The 24,146-nt window shown below is 46.6% G+C and overlaps 1 long non-coding RNA gene across 1 annotated transcript; it reads left to right on the top strand.

The window, feature by feature from the left end:
• The first annotated feature begins 388 nt into the window (after positions 1 to 388).
• On the top strand, positions 389 to 22,948 carry LOC126085120 (uncharacterized). Its single transcript, XR_007519170.1, has 3 exons — positions 389 to 1,212; positions 22,317 to 22,479; positions 22,688 to 22,948. It is a non-coding gene; the product is annotated as an uncharacterized LOC126085120 (long non-coding RNA).
• The last annotated feature ends 1,198 nt before the right edge of the window (positions 22,949 to 24,146 follow it).

The following is a 24,146-nucleotide window of genomic DNA, read 5'->3' on the forward strand; positions in this document are numbered from 1 at the left end:
ATTGAAGATGAGAAGGTAAGGGGACAGGGAAGGTGGAGTGCTGGAAATGCTAACAACCAGAAGGGAATGAATGTGAATAACGATACATTGTGAAAAGTGTAACCAATATCACTGAATAATTCGTGTAGAATCAGTTAATGGGAACCTAAACTGCTGTGTAAACTTTCACCTTAAACACAATAATGTTAATTTAAAAACAAAACAAAAAGAAATGAGAGAAGTGGGGATTTGATACTTTTCCACTCACCTTCCTTCCAGTCCCTTGCTTCCTCTTCTTCCTACTATTTCTCCTGCCCAATCCTAATCTTTCTCCCTTCCTCCTCCTTCCTCCTTGTCCTTTCTCTCTGTGTCTCTTGAAATCATAAAGCACTTACCCAGGAATATCTATACTTGCAGTGCGGTGAATTACTTAATATGGGCCTGATAGCCATTGTCTTTGTGACTCCCACACAATGATTGGGCGGGACTATGCAAATAAGGTGCTTGTGGTCCACTACAGGGATTGGGCAGCTTGCTGCTAATGCAAATAAGGTGTATGGAATCTCTGATGGTTAAGGTTATGTATCAACTTGGCTGGGCCATGATTTTGGTGGTTTGGCAGTCATATAATAATGTAATTTGGCAGTTATGTAATGATGTAGTCATCCTCCATTTTGTGGTCTGATGTAATTGTCCCCCATTTTGCCATCTGTGTAATTATCCTCCATTTTGTGATGTATTATAAATTCTAGCCTCAGTTCCTGTGGTTATGGTCCCATTTAGAAGTCAGCTGTCCATTATGTTAATGAGGCAGGATTAGAGTGGGATGTATCTTGAGTCACCACCATAATAGAGGGTGTGACTCAAGTCACAACCCTTCCCCAGTCACCATCTTTATTCAAGTCACATTCTTGCACTGACTTGTTCAAGTAAGAGAAATTTCCTTGAGGGTATGATCTACATCCAATATATATATGAATGTGCGGGAGAAGCTCTCTTTCTCTTGGTCTAGATCTTGCATCCGGCTCGTCACCATCTGACCTCTTGTTCTTGGAACTTGAGCCAGCAGCCTATCACCTGACTTAATTCGCCACCTTTGCAGCCTTGTGAGCCAGTAGCCTGTCATCTGACCTGCCAGTTTGAGTTCATCAGCCCCTGCAACCACATGAGTCAGGAGAAGACTCCACCCTGATGCCTGACCCACAGATTTGGGACTTGCCAGCCTCCACAACTGTGAGAGCCATTCCTTGATGGTTTGTGAGTTCTGTGAGATTTTGCAGTAAATTATGAAACCCAAAGATGGGAGGGAGAGTACTGAGGGGAGGAGGAGTAGTTGATGTTAGGTATGATGGAGTGGTACAACAGTTTGGAAAAGCTGGACATTCGGGACATCTTTAATCTTCACCTCATAGGAACCAGCTTTGGGCTGATCCTTCTAAAAAGAAATTATTTTTTCAACACATCATGGCCTTCATCCTCTCACCATTCTCCATAACTCTAGGTAAACCTAAACTTAAAAACTCATTGCCATTGAGTCAATTCCAACTCATAGCGACCCTATAGGACAGAGTAGAACTGCTCCATAGGGTTTCCAAGGCTGTACTCTTTACAGAAGCAGACTGCCTCATCTTTCTCCTGGAGAGTGGCTGGTGGGTTCTAACTGCTAACCTTCAGGTTGATAGCCGAGCACTTAACCACTGAACCACCAGGGCTCCTTAAACCTAAACTTAGTCCCCAAGAATTCATTCATTCATTCATTTAAATATTTATTGTATGCCTTCTCTGTGCTAGGCACAGTTCTAGGCACTGATACTGTGGTGAATAAGACATAGTCGTTGTCCTCATGGGGCTTATATATATATATTTTAGAGAGACCAAGGAGTAGGAGGGAGGGGGAAAGGGGGCCGTTGCCTGTGGAGTACTGAGCTGCAGTCCACGGTGATGGGAAGATCGCGTTGACTGAGGGTAGGGTTGCGCAGCTGATTGGCGCAGTTGCTGTCAATAAGTTGCACACTTGGGAAGAGCTGATGGTTCCCTCTGGACTTCAGCCACACCAGCAACTGCTCCTGGAGGGTATGCAATCCTCCAAGCTGTGGGCTTCCTCTCGCGCTGCGCCCTGTGTACCTGGAGGTTGTGCTTTCTCCTTTTCCTGAGGCCCATCCAGTTCTGCAGTGGAGTCCACCTCTGTTTCCTGAACTGGGACTGAGATAGGTTTCTTCTCAGCTGTGGCAGCTGCTATAGCTTTTGCCTCTTCTTCTTTCTCCTGATTTTCTTTTCAAGTTCCTTTCTCCTCTTCTCATTATCCTGACAGGACACGTGGTCAAAAGGTTTTGAATACCTGCAACACCAAAGCCTGAGCTATACCCCGGTACAGTTAGACAGGTGGCACAGCAGGTGGTAGAAGTCGGTCTTAGAGTAGAGGAAACTGAACAGCATGTGCAGAAAAGTCCTAGACGTTGCCCACAGGCTGCAAGATGCCCAGTGGGTCTGTTTTAACAACTCGCTGACCCAGACTCCACGTTGACTGGCCAGCCCAGGAGGAAAACTCATTGTTAAAATAAAAATCATATTAAGCCAATAATAGAAATTGAAGTTTATTTGATATACGATTTGCAAACCGGGGTAACATTTTGACTAGAGAGTCAAAAATGTTCTAAAGATGAGCAGCGTCTTAGCTATCTAGTGCTGCTATAACAGAAATACAAGTGGATGGCTTTAACAAAGAGAAATTTATTCTTTCACAGTCTAGTAGGCTAGAAGTCCAAATTTAGGGTGCCAGCTCCAGGGGAAGGCTTTCTCTCTCTGTCGGCTCTGGGAGAAGGTTTTTCTCATCAATCTTCCCCTGGTTGAGGAGCTTCTTCGTGCAGGGACCCAGGGACCAAAGATGCACTATTCTCCTGGCTCTTGTTTCTTGGTGAAATGAGGTCCCCCTGTCTCCCTGCTTGCTTCTCTCTTTTATATCTCAAGAGAGATTGACTTAAGACAAAACCTAATCTTATAGACTGACTTCTGCCTTGTTAACGTAACTGCCTGTAACCTTGCCTCATTAACATCATAAGGTAGGATTTACAACACTCGGGAAAATCACATCAGGTGACAAAATGATGGAAAATCACACAACACTGGGAATCACGGCCTAGCCAAGTTGACACACATTTTGGGGGGACGCAGGTCAATCCACTAGAAGAACTTCCAGAATTCTTTTACCAAATTTTATCGGCATTGCCATGGAAATGGTGAAGGAAGCAGAACAATGTTTACATAATAACAGTTTACCCTAAAACACAGCTTCCAGTCAGGCCCTGGAGTTCCTGTTTCTGGAACCCTACTACACATAATTTTCTAAAAGTGCCCAATGCCTAAGGCAAAACAGTCTCCACTAAGCTGTGTACTAGGCTATTATTTGACTTAAAGGTGACTTTTAGGAACCCAGTTTCTTCCAGGCTAACGGTTCAAAAGGACACCTAAGGGCAAATGGTCTGGGTGGGGGTTGCCTCAACTCCATGAACCCCAGAAATCTGGATTCCAGGAGAATTAAAATGGTTTCTCACTATGTGCTGCTGGAGGATGGTGTGGAGCAACTCCGGGGCTTATATTCTTTGCAGAGATTCAGATAATAAACGGAAGTAAGAAAAAAAGAAGAAAAAGGAAGTAAGGGTAAAGGGACTTGGTGGAGTTGGTAAAAAACAAAAAAAGCCCAAACGCATTGCCTTGGAGTCACTTCTGACTCATGGCGATGCCCTCTGTTGCAGAGTAGAACTGTGCTCCATGGGGTTTTCTTGGCTGTAATATTTACAGAAGCAGATGGCCAGGGCTTTTTTCACACTACTGCTAGGTGTGTGGAAACCCTGGTGGCGTAGTGGTTAAGTGCTATGGCTGCTAATCAAGAGTTCCGCAGTTCGAATCCTCCAGGTGCTCCTTGGAAACTCTTTGGGGCAGCTCTACTCTGCTCTATACGGTCGCTATGAGTCAGAATCGACTCAATGGCAGTGGGTTTTGCTAGGTGTGTTGGAATCACCAACCTTTAGGTAGTAAAGCACAAACCATTTGCACTACTCAGGGACCTTGGGGATTACCAAAAATATGGCCGCCCACATCTCCTCCCATCCCTGTACGCACACCCTGCTCTGTCCATCAAGAAGTAGAGCCTCTTTCCCTTCTTTGAATCCGCGCTGGCCTGCCTCGTGACTGGCTTTGATTAATAGAATGTGGAGAGGTGACGTCCTGAGGCTTCTGAGCTCAGGCTTTGAGAGGTGGCAGCTTCTGCTTTCTCCTTCTTGAAGCCCTTATCTACCACATAGAGAGGTCCCACTGCCCTGCTCCCCGCTGGACCCCTGTAGAAAGAGAGGGGCTACAATACCACTTTCTTTAAATGCTGTCTTGACACAGCTTCGAGGCCCTGGCTGGACGCCAGTCTGTTTCCCTTCTTGAACAGCTGATTGAGTCCATTCTCCAACTACCCCTCTTACCAGATTCTCACACTTCTGGGTCACGATACACCCCTCCTAGTTACCCAGAGCCAGGTACCCAACAATTAGGGACAGTCCCTATGCCCCCTGAGCCTGCAGAATTATTCAATCCCCAATCCCCAGGAAAGCTGTGCAACCTAGCTAACCCCATCCTGCTTGGCACACATAAGCCTCTTGTACAACTCCAACTTATTGTTACCTTGTCCTGAGTGCAGCCCCTGTGTGGCCCTGCATTGTGGAATGCTGTGACTCCCAGTCTCTGGAAACTGTGAGTCTGATAAACCTAGGTCCCCAGGTGGCACAAGTGGTTTGCTCTTAACTGTGAACGTAAAGGTTGGCAGAATGAGCGCACTGAGTGGTACTGTGGAAGATAGGCCTGGCGATCTGCTTCTGTTAAAATTACAGCCAAGAACACCACATGGGGTTGCCATGACTTAAAATCGACTTAACGGGAACTAACAACAACAAGTTACTTTTATATAGATGATTTTCAAAAGAAGCACAGTACTCATGGGTGATAGTCTTTATTTTGTGAGCCAGTCTGTTTTTTAGCTAACAGGTGACCTCAGGGGCTTATTTAACTTCAAAGTTTAAAGAGCATCTCAGGGCAATAGTCTCAGAGAGTCCTCCAGTCTCGAACAGTCAAGTAACCTGGGTTTTTTAAGAATTTGAGGTTCTGTTCCACATTTTTCTCCCATTCTATCCGAATCCATCTCTTGTGGCCCTGGTCAGAACCGTAGTTAGTGGTAGCCAGGCACCATCTAGTTCTTCTGGTCTCAAGGTAGATGAGGCCATGGTTCATATAGACTATTGTCCCATAGACTAGTTTCTTCTTTGAGTCTTTGGTAACAACAAGTTACTTTTCATGGCTTCCTTCGCTCTTTTTCCTCTCATGACGCCTGACATATCCTTCCACAAATCTGTTATAGAGCAGAGGCCACATGGAGATGAGCCTGAAACCATTTAGAACATTCCAGCCCCACCTACCCCTTGACCCCCACCTTCAGGATTTCATACTTTTAATTTTTAACTGGAGCTTTCCATTTCATTCCATTATACATTTTATTTAAATGCATTAAAGGGGCAGATCATCCAAGCTTTTAAAATTTACTCTAAATTATTTAATGCATGAAAAAACATAACAGATAATAAACACTCCTCTCATCAGGGTGTTAACGGCCAAGTCTCTCAGAGTGGGAGAGGGGAAAAAAGGAAACAGCGTGAATTCCCCTCAGTGGGGTAATGACTGAATAAATTTTGGCAAAATCACACCAAAATTACTAATGCAGCTGTTAAAAAGGATGAATCAAATGACTTGGAGGATGTCCACGAGGGACTGTTGAGTGAGATGCAGAGAGCTGTGGCTAATATCCTGTTATTGGAAGACAAAAATGAAAACCCTGTACATGTCTGTAGATAGGTATATATGGGATTATTTGAGCTTGGAAAATAATGGAAGGAGTTGTATTAGGTTGCTAATATAAAATTTCCAGAGGGAAGTCCCTTAAGGTGGGGGGCTATGGAGACAAGAAAGAAAGGAGATACCCATGCAGAAAAGGAAAAGGGGAAAAAAACTTCACTTAAAAAACAAAAAGCATGTGGGTATGCAGCAAAATCATAAATACCCTGTTCAGGATGAAGATTCTCTCAGGAAAGGAGGAAGGGAAGGGGAGGTGACCAGGGAAGGGGGCTTTGATGTTTTCTGTTTTTAGTTAAATGGTTAAAAACAAAACTAAACCCACTGTCATTGAGTCAATTCCAACTCATGGCGACCCCACGTGTCTCAGTGTAGAACTGCACTCCATGGGGTTTTCAGTGGCTGATTTTTTAAAAGGAAACCCTGGTGGCATAGAAGTTAAGTGCTATTGCTGCCAACCAAAAGGTCGGCAGTTCGAATCCCCCAGGTGCTCCTTGGAAACTCTATGGGGGAGTTCTACACTGTCCTATAGGGTCGCTGTGAGTCACAATTGACTTGACAGCAGGAAGTGTTTTGGTTTTGGATTTTTTGAAAGCCGATCACCAGGCCTTTCTCCTGCAGAGCTGCCGGGTGGGTTCAAACCTCCAACCTTTTGGTTAACAGCTGAGGTCAAACTGTTTGCAGCACTCAGGAACCTGATTGGTGAAAAAAAACCGTTGCTGTTGAGTCGAACTGCCCTATAGGGTTGCCAGGGAGCGGCTGGTGGATTTGAACTGCCGACCTTTTGGTTTGTCTCTGTAGCTCTTAACCACTGTGCCACCAGGGCTCTGATTGGTGAAAGGCTGGCTTATTCTTTGTTTTTATACATTTTAAGTAATTTGTAATAAATTTTTAAAAATTTGCGTAGTGTGCTCCCATTTATGGCCTTATGAAAAATTTAGAAAGATACAATAAAATTAAACTCTCTGCCCAAGTTACCATCATCACTCTTCTTTCCGCCCTGAAAGTCCACCTGCAGACTCCAGGGTCTTCATCGTTAACTGACTTCCGCCGGCAAACATTTCCTGAGCACCTGCCTGTGGGTTTGGGGCTCAGCCAAGATACATCAGATCCTGGCTCCATCCCCTGAGCCTCCAATCTGGCAGCGATTTCTCCTTCCTTCCTCATTTCCTCCACAGCGGTCCCTGGGATCCTCCACACCAACACTTTATAGGGCTGACATCCTCCATGAGGGAGGGCATGTCGGGGAGCAGAAAGAATGGGGCTTTTGGAGGTCCTTGCCCTCCCCGTTTATAATAGTAATGGCATTCACTGATTTGTATTGGGCTTTTTAAAAATTAATTAATTAATTAATTTTTATTGTGCTTTAAGTGAAAGTTTACAAATCAGGTCAGTCTCTCTTACAAAAATTTATATACATCTTGCTATACACTCCTAATTGCTCTCCCCCTAATGAGAAGTTTTTTTTCTTTTAATGAGATAGCACACTCCTTCCCTCCACTCTTTATTTTCGTGTCCATTCGGGCAGCTTCTGGCCCCCTTTGCCCTCTCATCTCCCCTCCAAACAGGAGATGCCAACACAGTCTCATGTGTCTACTTGACCCAAGAAGTTCGTTCTTCACCAGTAACATTTTCTATCCCATGTTCCAGTCCAATCCCTGTCTGAAGAGTTGGCTTTGGGAATGGTTCCTATCTTGGGCTAACAGAAGGTCTAGGTACCATGGCCTCTGGGGTCCTTCTAGTCCCAGTCTGACCATTAAGTCTGGTCTTTTTACGAGAATTTGGGGTCTGAATCCCACTGCTCTACTGCTTCCTCAGGGGTTCTCTGTTGTGTTCCCTGTCAGGGCAGTCATCGGTTGTAGCCGGGTGTATTGAGCTTTTACAGTATTCCATCGAGTCTCTGGGTAGTGCAAACAGCTATGCAACTGACTAATAACCAAAAGGTTGGTGGTTTGAATCCACCCACCGTCCTCTCGGAAGAAAGGGCTTGGCGATCTGCTTCTGAAAGGTCACAGCTGGAAAACCCTATGGAATGCAGTTCTGCACTGACACACAGTTCTCTGCACAAGTGGGGTTGCCATGAGTCGGAATCGACTCCTTGGTAACTGGTAACCACATGCCATGCACTGTTCTGAGTGTTGTACACATATCGATTGTTTCAACTCTCACCCCGTCTCCGTGAATAGGAATCATTATTGCCCCATTTCACAAATAGGAAAGCGGAGGTCAAGGTATTTGCCCAAGGTCATAGAACTTATAACTGGCAGACAGGCTTTAAACTTCAGACAGACTCGTGCAAGAGCCCATACTCTTGACCACTGTATTGGTCTCTGTCTTTGGATGTGTCTCCTGTCTGCATATTGAACTATTCACTTTGTGTGTGTGTATGTGTTTGTCTTAGTTATCTAGTGCTGCTATAACAGAAATACCACAAGTGAATAGCTTTAACAAACAAATTTATTCTCCCACAGAAGTCCAAATTCAGGGTGCCAGCTCCAGGGGAAAGCTGTCCCTCTCTGTTGGTTCTGGGGGAAGGTCCTTGTCATCAATCTTCCCTGGTCTAGGAGCTTCTCAGTGCAGGTACCCCAGATCCAAAGGACACACTTTGCTCCCGGTATTTCTTTCTTGGTGGCAAGAGATTCCTGTCCTCATTGCTTGCTTCTCTTATATCTCAAAAGAGATTGACTCAGGATACAACCTAATCCTGTAGATTGAGTCCTCCCTCATTAACATAACTGCCTCTAATCCTGCCTCATTAACATCATAGAGGTTAGAATTTACAACACATGGGATAATCACATCAGATCACAAAAAGGTGGACAACCACACAATACTGGGAATCATGGCCTAGCCAAGTTGACATACATTTTTGGGGGACACGATTCAATCTATAAACAGTGCATGTGTGGTAAAATACACATAAAATTTACCATTAGTGATATTTAGTACATTCACAGTGTTGTGCAAACATCACCACTGTCTACTTCCAGAACATTCTCATCACCCCAAACGGAAACCCTGTGCCTCTTAAATGAACTCTTCACTTTCGATGGGATCCTTGGGTGGTACAAATGGTTAAGCACTAGGCTACTAATCAAAAGGTCGGTGGTTCAAATCCATCCGGAGGTGCCTCAGATGAAAGGCCTGGCAATCTGCTTCCAAAAGATTACAGCCATTGAAAACCCTATGGAGTGCAGTTCTATTCTGCACACATGGGGTCTCCACGAGTCGGAATAGACTTGACAGCAACTGGTTAACTGGTTTCACTTTTGATATGATTTTTCTGTGGAGGTTTAGAGGAATGCCACAGTCCCATGGGTGAGGAGAGCTCTCCGCTGAAGGACAAGGACATTCTAGGGCCCTTTAGCTTGGGTGGAAACCCTGGTGGCATAGTGGTTAAGAGTTATGTTTGCTAACCAAAAGGTCAGCCGTTTGAATCCACCAGTTGCCCCTTGGAAACTCTATGGGGCATTTCTACTCTGGAATTGACTTGATGGCAATGGGCTTGGTTTTGGGGTTTTTAGCTGGGGCAGCCATGTTAAGCTGTCATCATGCTTTATTTTCTTTCATCATCGCTCCCAGAGAGCACGCGTATCACAGATGTTACAGGTGTAGGCTGTGATGCACGCTGAACTGTTTATGGGTGAAATGTGATGTCTGGGGTTTGCGTTAAAACATCTCAGCACAATAACAAGGGAGAGAGGAAAGCAGAAAATAGGAAGGGGGGAAGGAGAGAGAAAGGGAGGAGAAGAAGGGAGGAAGGGAAGAAGAAGGAGAGGAAGAGAAGGAGAGAGGGTGCAAAGGAGGAGGGGGGAAGGAAAGAACGAGATAACTGGCAAAATGTGGATAATTGTTGACGCTGGAGGACTGACAGCCAGGAGTTCATTTTACTATTCTCTCTACCTTTGTGTACATTTGGATGTTTCCTTAATATTTAAAAGGAAAAAATAGCATGCTCTAGGGTCAGACAGAATGCTGCCACTTACTGGCAATCCTTTATCTTGCCTGATCTTCAGTCTCCTCTATAGGGCGCAGATGGTAACACTACAGTTATCATGATTATTAACAACCCTGGGAGGTAGCTACTTCCATCTGTTGAAAGCTTAGGATGTGCTGAGCCTTCATTTTACAAAAGAACCCAGTGCCCTCAAGTACGAACCTGTAAAACGGGACTAGTAGGAGAAGTAGTACAGAGCCCTGGTGGCACAGTGGTTAAGAGCTACGGCTGCTAATCAAAAGGTCGGCAGTTCAAATCCACCAGCCACTCCTTGGAAACCCCATGGGGCAGTCCTAGTCTGTCCTACAGGGTCGCTATGAGTGGGAGTTGACTTGATGGCAATGGGTGTTTTTTTTTTTTTTTTTTTTGATTTAGGAGTAGTAGTAGTGTCTGAACCTGTCTAACTTTGTGGGAGATAATGAGAACCACCATCAGCACAAAGCTGATTCCCATGAGGTGGAGGTCAGACGTACCTCCATTCGGCAATCTTGTCTATCAATTCTGACGCCAGCCGTCCCTCTCACAGTACTCTCTGCTTCTCTTCTGGGTTCAATCATCCGTTGCAATGGCCACATAGAACTCATAGACCATACATACAGTTAAGTGGTTTATTAAGTAAGTAACAGGGTACAATTCGGGATCAGGATCAACAGGGTACAACTCAGGGTCAGAATCGGGAAGCACGTAGGCAAAGTCTGGAAGACTCTCCTAAAGTGAAGAGAACATCCCTCCTTTTTCAGTGCAGAACTGATCTGTCAGCTCCTCTGGGCCATGCAGGTCTCCCTCCCTCCCTCCCTCCCTCTCTCTCTCTCTCTCTCTCCACAGGCTCCTTTTGGCCCTGCCATCTGTTGCCACCGGTTCTGCTGCTGGGCCTCTCCTGGGCCGCTCACTGTCTTCAGTGTTACAGCTCTTGACCATGTTACAGCTCTTGACCATGTTACAGCTCTTTTAGGAGGTTCCTTGCCTTCTCTCTCTCTGCTTCTTCTCTCTTCTTTCTGCTTCTTCCTGCTGCTTCTCTTCCTGCTTCCTTCTGTCTGAAAAACCTCTGTGAGTTTGGCTGATTATATACACAACTCTTTGTCAGTTTCAAGGCACAGTCCCTCCCAGTGAGGGGGAGCACAAACTGGCCAATCCCCTCTTGGAAGGCCACAGACTCTTCATTTGCATAGTAGGCTACAGTCACCTGATTTGCACAGCCTATTGACCAGTCCTTGCAAGGTGCATACCAATCACAGGGCAGGTTGCAACCCAGGACCAGACAAAAGTATCAAACCCAGCTTACCCAGGAAATGTCAATCACCCTGGACAAAAGTTATAAACCCTCTGCAGTAGAAAACTAGGGCAAAGGTAACTGCTCAGGGCTTGGGAGAAAAATCTCTCGAAATGTTTTTCCAAAGCACAAAGGCAAAAAGCCACATAAAGGAATTCATTTCACAACAGTACCTTACAATAATACCTTGCCATAATGTGAAGTTGAACCATTATTATTTCCCTTTACAAATGAGATCACAAGGCTCAGATAGGTTATGAGACTTGTCCAAGGCCACACAGCAGATAAATTGTGACTCCACACTATAAATCCAGGTCTGTTTAAGTCCAAAGACCTTAACCACCAACCTATCTAGGGCAGCAATTTGAGCTATTTGATTCTACCCCCAACTCTGCCGTCAATTTCCTTTGTGACCTTGTCAGGATAGGCCAGGTAATGCTGAAGTAACACACAGCCCCAACATCTTGGTGGCTTACAATGCATCAAAGTTTATTTCTCATTCAAATTACATGTCCACTGGGTGTTTGCCGTGGCCCTGCTCCACATTGCCTTCGCTCCAGATGAGGAAACTGGGGCTGAGAGAAAGGAAGGGACCTACTCAATGTCATCATTATGAGAGACCAGTGGCCTTTCAGCCCCATCTTCATCTTTCTCTGCTTGGTAATGCTGGGGCTGAAAGCTACATTTTCCAGGCTCCTTTGCCACCTGACTTCTGCAAAGGAACCCTCTCTGGAACCTTCTGGTCATCATGGAAGAGAGAGAAGAGTCACAGCAGACTACTTGCCAGCTCTTAAAGCTTCTACCCAGAATCGATTCATGTTGGTTCTGCCCACATTTCAGAGTCCCTGCAAAGCTGTTCCATCCTTTTAACACTGGGCATGGTGACCTTCAAATCCACGTGGACCATGAATCAATAGACGAGTCTAGCTACTTGCTGTGGACTCAGAGGTTCCTACCCCTCATCTGCAAAATGCCCTCGTAGGAATTATACGCCTCATTAGATGAGGCATTGTTTGAATCAACAAGATAAATTATGTGAAACACCCACCCAGTGCTAGCTAGAAATATTATCTTCTTCCCTGTTTTCTTTAAGTGACATTCTACTGTTAAACTACTATTGGCAACGTTTCATTCTGTTGTACACAGGTCACCGTGAGTTGGAGTTCACTAAATGGCAACCATCTACCTATCTATCTAATCTGTCTGTCCATCTGTCCATCCATCAGTCCATCCATCCATCCATCCATCTATCTATGCTCTTTTAGAACCTGTCATTCCCCACCAAGAGTAGAACCTGTTCCCCCCACCCTTGAACCTGGGCAGACTTTTGTGACTGCCTTGATGGATAGAATGTGGCAGGCGCAATACTGCCTGTCTTCTGAGACTAGGTCATAAAAGGTGCTGCGACTTCTCTCAGGATGCTTGCCCAAGAGCATCTGTCGCTGAGTGACAAATTACTGCAAAGTCCACAGCTTATGAGAGCACTCATTTATTATCTCACAATTCTGTAGGTCAAAATCTGGATGGCCTCAACTGGAGGTCTCTGCTCAGGGTCTCAGGGGGCTGAAATCAAGGTGGTGGCTGGGCTGGGCTCTTATCTAGGGCTCTGGGTCCTCTTCCAAGCTCATTCAGGTTTTTAGAAAAATTCAATTCTTTGTGGTTGTAGGACTGAAGTCCCCATTGGCTGTTGGCCAGGGGCCATCCTCAGCCCCTAGAAGCCACCCTTGGGTCCTTTCCACATGACCCGCTCCACTTTCAAGTCAGCAATGATACACCGAATCCCTTTCATGCTTTAAGTATCTCTGACTTCTCTTCTGCTACCAGCCAGAGAAAACCATGTTTTTAAAGGGCTTATGTGATTAGATTAAACCCACTGGCTAAGTTCCCTTTTGATTAAAGACAACTGATTAGTCACTTAGGGTTTTAATTATATCTGCAAAAGGCCTTTTGCCACGTAACATAACATAATCATTAGTTTGATATTTCATCATAGTCACAGTCCCAAGAATTAGGATTAGAAATCTTGGGGGTTCATTTTTTTTCTTATTGTGCTTTAGATGGAGTTTTACAGAGCAAATTAGTTTCTCATTAAACAATGAATACACATATTGTTTTGTGACATTAGTTGCCAACCCCATGACATGTCAACACTCTCCGCATCTCAACCTTGGGTTCCTGTTACCAGCTTTCCTGTCTTGTGGGGTTATTTTTGAATTACGTCTACCATAAACCCAGAGGTCACATTGTGAGGAAACTCAAGCCATGTGGAGAGGCCACATGTGGGTGCCACAGCTATGGTCCAAACCAACTGCCAAGTGAGTAAACCTTCACATGAGTCCACCTGTGACCGTCTAGCCTTCCAGCTGATGATCCGGACATACTGGGTCAGACACAAGCCATCTCCACTGTGCTCTGTGTGAATTCCTGATTCATGCCCCTGAATTAAAAAGTGATTGCTTTAAGACACTAAGTTTTGGTTTCCTTTTTGCTCTCTGGTTCCTTCTTTTGCTTTCCCAGCCCTTCCAACACAGTGTCGGTAATTCCCTGAATTAAATGCCCTCTGTTGAAACACCTGGAGCCCTGGTGGCACAGTGGTCAAGAGCTACAGCTGCTAACCAAAAGGTCGGTAGTTCAAATTCACCAGTCGCTCCCTTGGAAACCCTATGGGGCAGTTCTACTCTGCCCAGTAGGGTTGCTATGAGTTGAAATCAACTCTACGACAGTGGGTTTGGTTTTGGTTGAAACACCTAGAGTGGTTTTTCTTTTCCTGATCAGTCCCTACTGATCCACCCCCATTCTTACTTGCCTGTAGAACCCCATTGTGTCCAGAATTTGGGGCAGCCATGTACCTCAGGAGGAGCCCCTGGGTGGTACATCTGGCTAAGTGCTCAGCTACTAACCAAAAGGTTGGCAGTTCGAATTCACCCAGAGGTGTCTAAGAAGAAGGACCTGGCCATCTGCTTCCAAAAGATTATAGCCATTGAAATTCTATGGAGCACAGTAGTGTGAAACACATGGGGTCATCATGAGTCGGAGTCAACTAGAGGGCACCTGGTATGTACCTTAGGAAAGGCTGGAACTTTCCTCAGCACAGAGACAGAATCTTGATTAGGCAAAGCCAGTCAAGGTAAGTCCACCACCTTGCCAGTGATAGCTGACTCAATTTTGGTCATTGAGGAATAACAGGAAGCCTGATAGGGATTGGGATTTCTGGGAAGACAGGGATGAGAGGCCATCTCCTCCAGCTTTGGATATGATTGTACAAGGACATGATGCTGGAGCCGTTGCCATCACTGACCAAATACCAACGTGCAGAGGATGGCAGAGCAGAAAGGTCGGGCTTTGATGACTCTTTGAACTGCTGAACCAATGAACCCTGAATACCCCCTACTTCCATTCTTTTTGTTACATAACGTAATAACTTTTCCTTATTGCTCCAGCCTTAGGGCCTTTGCATTTGTAGTTCAGATGCCTGGAAGGCCCTCCGCACCCACTCCCACACCAGACATCTGCCTGGCACACTCCCTCACTCTCTTCAGTTCTTTACGCAAATGTCACCTTACTGAGGCCTCATCTCACCATGTATAAAATTGCACCCCTTCCGCAGCACTACCCATTTTTCTTTGCTGTGCTGTTTTTTTCATGCTATTTATCACTACCTGTTATTTTGTGATATTTATTTATTACCTGTCTCCCCCATTGTTATGGATTGAAGTGTGTTCTTCAAAAATGTGTGTTGGAAATAAACCTTTGTGGCCTAGTGGTTAAGTCCTACGGCTGCTAACCAACCGCTCAGCAGTTCGAATCCACCAGGTGCTCCTAGGAAACTATAGGGTAGTTCTACTCTGTCCTGTAGGGTCGCTATGAGTTGGAATTGATTCGATGGCAGTGGGTTTGGTTTGGTTTTGGTATAGTGGTTATACTCCCATTTGGGAATTGGTTTTCTTTGTTACGTCAGTGAGGCAGTATTAGTGCAGGGTGTATCTTAAATCAATCTTTTTTGAGATAGAAAAGCAGATTAAGCAAGGAAGTAAGCAAGCAGAGATAGGGGAAGATCAACTCCACACCACATGAGATCTGTAAGGAACCTAGGAACAGAAGCTGAAAAGAGACCAGGACCTTCCCCCAGAGTGGACAGAGGGAAAGCCTTCCCCTAAAGCTGGTGACCTGAATTCAGACTTCTAGCCTCCTTAACTGTGAGAAAATAAATTTCTGTTTGTTAGAGCCGTACACTTGTGGTATTTCTGTCACAGCAGCAATAGACTACTGAGTAGAACTGCCCCGCAGGGTTTTGTAGGCTGTAATCTTTACACCACATCTTTCTCCTGGAGAGTAGCTGGTGGGTTCAAACCGCTGACCTTTTGGTTAGCAGCCAAGTGCTTAACCACTGCACCACCAGGTCGGCAATTCTAATGCACCAGCTGCTCCCCAGGAGAAAGGTGTGGCTGTCTGCTTCTGTAACGATTACAGCCTTGGAAACCCTACGGGCAGTTCTACTGTGTCCTATAGGGTCGCTGTGGGTTGGAATCAGCTCCTCGGCAACAAGTAGATAACTAAGACATCCACCAAAACACTGAGCTCCGTGAGGGCAGGGACTTTTGTTTACTCTGTATCCCCAGTGTCTACAGTGGTGTTTGGTCCATAGCCTGTGCTCAGTAAATACTGACTTAATGAATGACGGATGAATTGTTTTAGCTCCAGTTCTTTAGTTTAGTTTTCTGTTACTTTCAGCTGAAAGCAAGTGGTGCCTGGCATTCTGCCCTCTGTGAGTTTCCCGTTCACCTTTCTGCACAGTCCTTTTGGCTCAATGCTTGCTCCAAAAGGACACTACCTACAGACCGAGCATTTGATTCTATGTGCACCCTGGCTCCCAGACATTGCCAGAGGCAGCACCCCACCCAGATGCCGGAATCCCCAGCCCATAAGAGACCTGGGCTCCCCTAGCCCCAGAGGAGAGAGTAGACCACATTAGGGCTCTGTTTGGGGCTGTAACTTTAAAAAAAAGGGAAACCCAAACCACTTGGCATTGTGGCATGTGATTCATCCAGCTTTGGTTACAGCTGGGGGGGATTGAGTCCAGAAAGAAGAGTGATTTCTCACCCCACCCAAGCCCCCTGCCCATTCTGGCCCATGGTAAGAGTGGAATGGGCCACCTTAAAAGCCTGAGAAGGGTTGTATTTAGTCCACAAGCCCCACCTTGGCTGCTCAGACTTTGTTAGACCCTAAAGAAAGAGACAGAAGAGAGAGTGGCTTCCAGTGTTTGCAAGAAGAGACACAGCCCTACTCTGAGGGAGCGGCCTGGTGTTGGGGACCACCTAATTTGAGGAAGGAGGCTTAGTCTTTGGGGGCCCCTGGAGCCCTGGTGGTGCAGTGGTTAAGAACCTGGCTGTTAACCAAACGGTTGGCAGCTCAAATCCACCAGCCGCTCCTTGGAAACCCTACGGGGCAGTTCTACTCTATCCTGTGAGGTGGCTATGAGTCAGAATTGACTTGACCATTACGGGTTTGGATTCAGTCTAAAGGAATGTGTAGCCATGGAGGCATCTTTGAGGACTTACAACCCTTGTCTGAGGGAGGAGGCCTGGCCTTGGGGAAGTCTCTAATCTGAGGGAGGAAATACAGCCCTAGTTGAGCAAAGAGGCCTGGCCTCAGCTGGGGGTCGGTGACTTCAGTCTGAGGGGAGAAAATACACCCACAGTCCGATGGAGGAGGCCGGGCCTTGGGAAGCCCTAGTCTGAGGGAGAAGGCTCGCGCCTGGTTCCAGACTTCCTCACCAGGAGCTTCTAGGCCCTAGAAATGCCTCAGCAGCGGGGAGCCAGGGCGCCATCTAGCGACATGCTGAACACGCAGGGGAGCTGGGTGCTGGGGGGTAAGGGGTTGAAGCGGGGTCCGTCAGGAGAGTGTTGCAGTCCCCAGGGCCACCACCAGCAGAGACAGGGCTGGGCGAAGGCCGGGCGCCACGCCCGAGAGGCACTTGGAGTCCAGGATGGCGCGCTGGCTGGAGCTGCAGTCGGGCCTGGCGGCCAGCCGGTAGCCCGCGAGCGCCAGCAGCCCCTCGGACCCGGGCAGGGCATCGCACCGGTGGCGGGAGCCGCAGCCGCGCACGCTCACGTTCCGGCCGCCTGCAGAGACAGGGTGAGAGGAGAGGGCGTGAGGACACGCGCGCAGACACACGTCCGCGTCTACACACCCGCTCCAGCGCGCGCCCCCTGACTCACACTGCACCCACCAGCCTGGCGCTCCGGTTCCCAGACTTCAGAGTTGCTCTGGCCAAGCAAATTTCCCTAAAACTCCCGCCTGCGCCGCAGGGTCTCCTCGTTTATACTTCACACGGTCAGAGGCCAGGGCCCCCCCAGCTTCGCTGAAGTTTTGTGATAAAAAAGACAGTCACAGCAAAAAAGGAAAAATGGGGCGGGGCCAGCCTCGGAGTGAATGGCAGGCGCGTGAATGCACATCTTTTCTGTGAAACTGACCGGAAATGTTCTGTTTTTTGAGCTGGGGATTGGTCACTCTGTCCCTTTCATTGTTATACTTTATATCTTACACGCATATGACAGATGGATATTCTTTTACTTGTCTTCAATATTAATAAAAGCTATCTTAAAGACAGCGTAAAGGTTAATGCGCTGGACTGCAAAGGTTACACCCTGAGGCACCTGGAAGAAAGGTCTGGCGATCTACTTCTGAAAAATCAGCCATTGAAAACCTTATGGAGCGCAGTTCTACTCTGACGCACCTGTCAGAGTCAGCTCCACGGCTACTGGTTTGGTTTTTGGTATCTTAATGGCACTCGGCAGCCACTCTGTTTCACAAATTCCCACAACCAGTTTGGTGCACAGCTTTCTACACTTGTTTCCTATGCTTCTTCAGTCATATACAATACGATATAATTTAATGTGATATGAGGTGACGTATTTATATATAGATATAAATATACAAATGTAACTACTTTGTTGAGGGCTTGGTGGGTGATATGAAAATGAAATGATCTTATTTTTTCAGTTAAAAGCACCTCACAACAATTGTAGGTTATTTTAAAGTCTCCCTCTCTCTATATATATATGAAAATGCTTAGGATGAAGTGCTATGATACTTGAGTTTGCTCCAACGTAATAACATGAGGTGGCAGAGCTGACCAAGACTAGCCAGGAGTAGATCATCAATCACCAGAACTGAAAGATGAGCACATGAGGGTTTCTTATACTGTTCTCAATTCTCATCACCTTTGAACGCCTCCATTAAAAAAAAAAAGTAGCCTCAAAGTCTGGTTCATATTTTAATAGTGTCGTTTTGCCCCGAACCGGTGTGCACTTCCTCTTTTTACTTTTTTAATGTGGCTACTAGAAATTTTTAAATTATATATGTGATTCCCATTATATTTCTATTGGACAGCGCTGATCTAGAAGTTTAGTGGGTTACCTTATATAATACTCAAAACAATCTTGTGAGTTCCCGTAAAAAAAAAAAAAAAAAAACAAGCCGGTGCCATCAAGTCCATTCTAACTCATAGCAACACCATAGGACAGAGTAGAACTGCCCCATAGAGTTTCCCAGGAGCACCTGGTAGATTCAAACTGCCAACTTTTTGGTTACCAGATGTAGCTGTTAACCACTGTGCCTCCAGGGTTTCCAGAGAACTTCCTCACAGGGTTTCCACAGAGCAGCTGGTGGATTCAAACTGCTGACCTTCTGATTAGCAGCCAGGCTCTTAACCACTGTGCCACAGAAAGGGAAAGTCATCTGCCCGAGGTCACCCAGCTGAAAGCAGTGGATCCAAAATTTGAACCCAGATAGCCTGGCCTGAGTCCTCCTCCTATCCCCTATACTCAATCACCTCTCACTTCACATACCCACTTCATCCTCACAAAATCCTGCAAAGTGTACCCACCATCTCCATTTACCAGAGGAGAAAACTCAGGCTCAAAGAAATGACGCTGATTGCCTTAGGCCATTCAGAGAGTAAATGGTAGAGGCAAGACTCCATACTCAGGCATTCCTGTCTCCAAAACCAGTGTGCTCAAGCTAAAGTGCCCACACATGTACACACACACACACACACACACACACACACACGCTGCCCCCATTATCTGCTTCAGGCATCAGGTCCAACTGGACACAGTCTCCCCACTGGGACACTGCATGTAGAAGGAAGCATTGCAGGGCCCCTGGGGGCCCCCAGAACATGTAGGACACAGGAACTGGCTCGAGGTGCGTAAGGCCGGCAGAACTGCTGTATAAAGGAGAATGACAGTCAGCCGGGAAGACTTTCAAGACCTTTCAGGGCCCTCAGTGCTCTCATAGGCTCTATCACAGGGGAATGACTTTAATGGACTTTCCCACTGAGCTGGGGTCAGGATGCTTTAGGCAAGTCTGATTGGGAAAGGAGAGTTGAGCGAAGCTCCTGCCTGCCTGCCTTCCTCAACCCAGGACAAGCTCTCCTCTGAAGCCTCCCACCACTTCCTTGGCCACCCATCTGACTACTTTCTGGTGGCAGCGTACTGAAAGGAGTGGGCTCCTGGCAGTTGCCTTGGCAACAAGTGACGTTGACCTAGAAGCCAAAGTTAGCATTGTAGGTCAGGGCGGAGATGGAGTTGTTGAATTTGCAGTTGTTTGAGGCCACAGGAACCATTTCTCCAGGTGGCAGAGTTGCCATTCCCCAAGGCTGGAGAGATACGGAGAGGAGGTGAGTGAGAAAAGGCAACCATCAGCCACCACTCATCTGAACCCCCAAAGTGCCCCCTGAGTTTCACACTGTTGACATTCACTCTGCGCAAGATTCCCGCCCCCCCACCCGCCCCCATAATACATGTAAAGCCTGCCATTGTTCATCAGGACACATAGTTCAGGAACCTTTCCTCAACACCCTGCCTTTTCCCCTTAGGGTTCCAATCAACAGGGTGGCTCTGGACCTGTGATGTCCCCCCTATGAGCACCTCATGTGCTTGGTCAGATATCTCTGGGATCCCAGAAATATCCAGCACCGGACCTGGTATACTATTGTTACTCTACCTATTTATGCTACTCAAAGACAGCAAAGAGCTGGTTTCAAGTTCAACTCCTCTTCCTGTTTACAGAAGTGACCAATTTTTGCCTTTATGGGGACAGATTGACAGGGGCTTTAAGGAGGATCCCTGCCCAGAATGTTGTAGTAGATACCAAGATGGCCACAACTATATCTCCCATCCCACGTGCTCTTTTGCCACAGGACTTTGCCACTCCCCCATCAAGAGGTGGGGTCTATTTTCTCACCCTTTAATTCTGAGCTGGCCTGATGACTTGCTTTGGCCAACAGAATGTGGCAGAATGGATACAGTGCCACTTCTGGGCCTACGCTTTAAAAGGCCTGGTGGTTTCTACTTCTTCCCTCTTGGAAGACAGCCACCATGCTATAAGGAAGCTCAAGCTAGGCTAATGAATGATGAGAGACCACGTAGAGAGAGGTCCTGGAAAATGAGAGGCTGTCTTGAATGTTCCAGCCCCAGTCAAGCTCCCAGCTGAATGCAGCCACATAAATGACCTCGGCTTTACCACTTAAAGCAGAAGAACTGGCCAGCTGAGCCCAGTCAACCCACAGAATAGTGAGAAATAATACACCCTGGGGTGCAGTGGTTAAGCATTCAGCTGCTAACTGATAGGTCAGTAGTTGGAAACCACCAGCCACTCCAGTCACTGAAAAATGTGACAGTCGGCTTCCATAAACATTGCAACCTTGGAAACCCTATGGAGCAGTTCTGCTCTGTCTTATAGCGTCGCTGTGAGTCAGAATTGACTCGGCAGCAAGGGGTTTTTGGTTTGGTGTTGTAAGCCATTAAGTTTTGGGGAGGTTTGTTTTACAGCAATATATCACTGAAACAAATATGGTATTAGGTTTTAAGCTTACACCCCCATCAGCACCCCAACCCCTGTCCTCCAGGGCCAGGAAAAGGCTACCATGGCTGGATTTGACAATATGTACACACACAGACATGCAGTGGCAGGAAACATCCCATGTCGGGGGACCAGGAGAGGTCTTGCTGTGCCCCAGACCCTACTTCTGCCTCCCCTACCCCCATCCTGTCCCTTGAGCTTTCACCTCTGATGACTGTCCTCTGAAGGCAGGAGTTCCTGTCCTCTGAAGGCAGGAGTTCCTATCCTCCAGGCAGGGGAGAGGGTCACAGTGATCCAGGTCTGAGCAGGTGAAGCAGATGGTGACCTTGGCCTTGTGGGTTGTGTTTGCTTAGGGACCTGGGGAGAGAGGCAGAGGGGCTGGCTGGAGGACAACCTGTGTGTGTGTGTGTGTGTGTGTGTGTGTGTGAGTTTCTGGGCACATCAGTGTGTGCCTGTGGGTGTGCACTTCTGCATGGATGCAGTTTGTGTGTGCGAGCATCCAGGCCTGTTTCTCTGTGCACACATGTGGCTGTGTGTGCTCGTGGATGACTCCCTGGGCGTTCCAGAAATACCTGTCTGTGAACTGGTGGGGCTGTTTGTGTGTGTGGGTCTGTGAGTCTCGGTATGAAGAGGTGTTTGTGTGTACATCCATGGGAACGGATGTCTGTGTTTATGTGTTTATGCACAAGGGTGGTTTTGTGAGTCAGTGTGTACTTCTGTGTCTGGGTGTGTCTGTGTTTCCAGCAAGGTTTGGGGGTGCTTGTAAATATATGTTGGCATACAGATGTGAATATTCATGCATGTTGGTAATGTGTTTCAGGGTGTCTGTGAGTGTGTGTTGGGTGCTTTTGTATATTTGAGTCTGTTTGTACCTGTTGCTTTTGCAGCCCATATTGATCTAATAACTAATGCATCCATACATGAATATGTTATGTGTCTGTAGTGACTGCATATGCAAAAATTAGGTAGATGATAGATAGATAGATACCAAAAAACCAAACCCATTGCCATTGAGTCAGTTTCCGACTTATAGCAACCCTATAAGACAGAGTAGAACTGCCCCATAGAGTTTCCAAGGAGGGCCTGGTGGGTCTGAACTGCTGACCTTTCGGTTAGCAGCTGTAGCACTTCACCACTACGCCGCCAGGGCTTCCAATAGGTAGAGAGATAGACAGACAGATAGTTAGATAAATAGAAAGGTAGGTAGGTAAGTAGGTTGGTAGACAGGTAGATGGACGGACAGGTGGATGGATGGATGGATGATAAACAGATAGATACAGCTGCTGTCAAGCTGACGCTGACTCTTGGCAATCTCAGGTACAACAGAAGGAAGCGTTGCCCAGCCCTGCATCATCCTCATGATCTCAGGCATGTTCAAGTCCATGGCTGCAGCTGTTACGCCCATTCATCTCACCACGGGTCTCCCCCGCCCTTGCTGGCTCTCCGCTTCACCCAACGTGATGTCATATTCCAGCTGGTGGTAATCCTATTTTCCCCTTTTCCTCTCTATATCATAAATTTTGAGCTCGCCAGGTCTGCCTTTTCTTCTTCATTGTTGATAATAAATTTCATCTACAGCTTAGTTTTGAAAAGTAAAATTCTGAACACCTGGTAATCTGAGACAGCCAAGGTGAGATAGCTCCAGTTTTGCTGCAGATGCAGCAAACGGATCTTCTTCTGCCTCACAGAATGGTCCTTGCTGATGTGGCTTCTAACAAAGGAACCTTCTGGAACTCAGAGAATGCTGCTCCATCCAGGGATGACCACCTCTCACCTCTAAAACTGCTTGTCATTCCCTTCAGTTGCCTCACTTAATAACCTGTTGCCTTGGAAAATACTATTTCAATTAACATCCCTTTCTGGAGGGCGAAAATGATTGTGAATGCTCTTTGGTAAGCCCAAAGAAGCCGATTGGCAAATCTCTCTTCTTTCACAAACAAGGAAGTGAAGAAAAGAAAAGAAAACACACACACACAGTCTGTCGGATTCCTTATTTAAACAGAGTTCAGAGCGCTGATCTCACTTACATAACAGGATGCTTGGGTTTGGAAATGTGTGCACCTCTGTGAGTGGGTTTTGGGTACTGGGATATACAAGTGGACATTGGTGGTTGTGTGGATGTGTGCCAGTGGGATTGTCTGACTCTCAGCACGTCCTAGGTGCTGTGTGTGTGTGCACATGAATGATTGCACTTCCTGGGAGCACTGTGGGGTGGGGGTGTGCTGGGAACACATAGGATTGGGAAGAGCATGTGGGATCCAGGGAGTGGACAGAGGGTAGGGTTTCAGGAAGACAGGGTTCAGAGCACCTGGCTGTGTGGGAAGAACCTGGAACTTGCATTCAGGAATGGCAGTGAGATGAAATCCATACTGCTCAGGGTCCAGGGTGGTATTTGCTGGCAGCTGGCAGACCTCCGACGTAGCACAGACCTTCAGGATTTGAGGACCCCCTGCAGAAACAGATCAGACTCCCTCCTGGTCAGAGCCTGGTCTCCCAACTTGATGTGGGTATTTCTTAAAGTTCTGTCTCTCTTAGCAGCCTCTCTTGGTAGTTCTACATGATTCGTTTTCAAATCTTCCTGATTAGTTTTGGCAACCTCTTATTGCCTGCTCAGAAGCCCCTGGGTGGCACAAATGTTTAAGTGCTCAGCTACTAATCAAAAGGTTGGTGGCTTGAATCCACCCAGAGGTACCTCAGCAGAATGGCCTGGCAATCTGCTTCTGAAAGATCACAGCCTTTGAAAGTCCTATGGAGCACAGTTCTACTCTGACACACAACACAGTGGCAGCTCGTTTTTGTGATTATAACTTTATTCCTTCAAATATATCACATATATATATATATTATATATAAAGAAACCCAAAACCAAACCCACTGCCGTTGAGTCAGTTCGGACTCATAGTGACCCTATAGGACAGAGTAGAACTGCCCCATATAGAGTTTCCTAGGCTAAAAAAAAAAAAATTTTTTTTTTTTTTTTAATTACTACAGAAGCAGTCTGCCATATCTTTCTCCCAAGCAGAGCCACTGTTGTGAAGAAGCCCAATCTAACCAGTGTGGTGAAACCACGTGGAGACGCTCTGAGTCTACACGTATAGACAGAGGGGCTTAGCAATCCCCTATTTGCCGTGGGCTCCCATAATTTCA

The sequence above is a fragment of the Elephas maximus genome, chromosome 11 (assembly GCF_024166365.1).
Source record: "Elephas maximus indicus isolate mEleMax1 chromosome 11, mEleMax1 primary haplotype, whole genome shotgun sequence".
NCBI classification, from domain to species: domain Eukaryota; kingdom Metazoa; phylum Chordata; class Mammalia; order Proboscidea; family Elephantidae; genus Elephas; species Elephas maximus.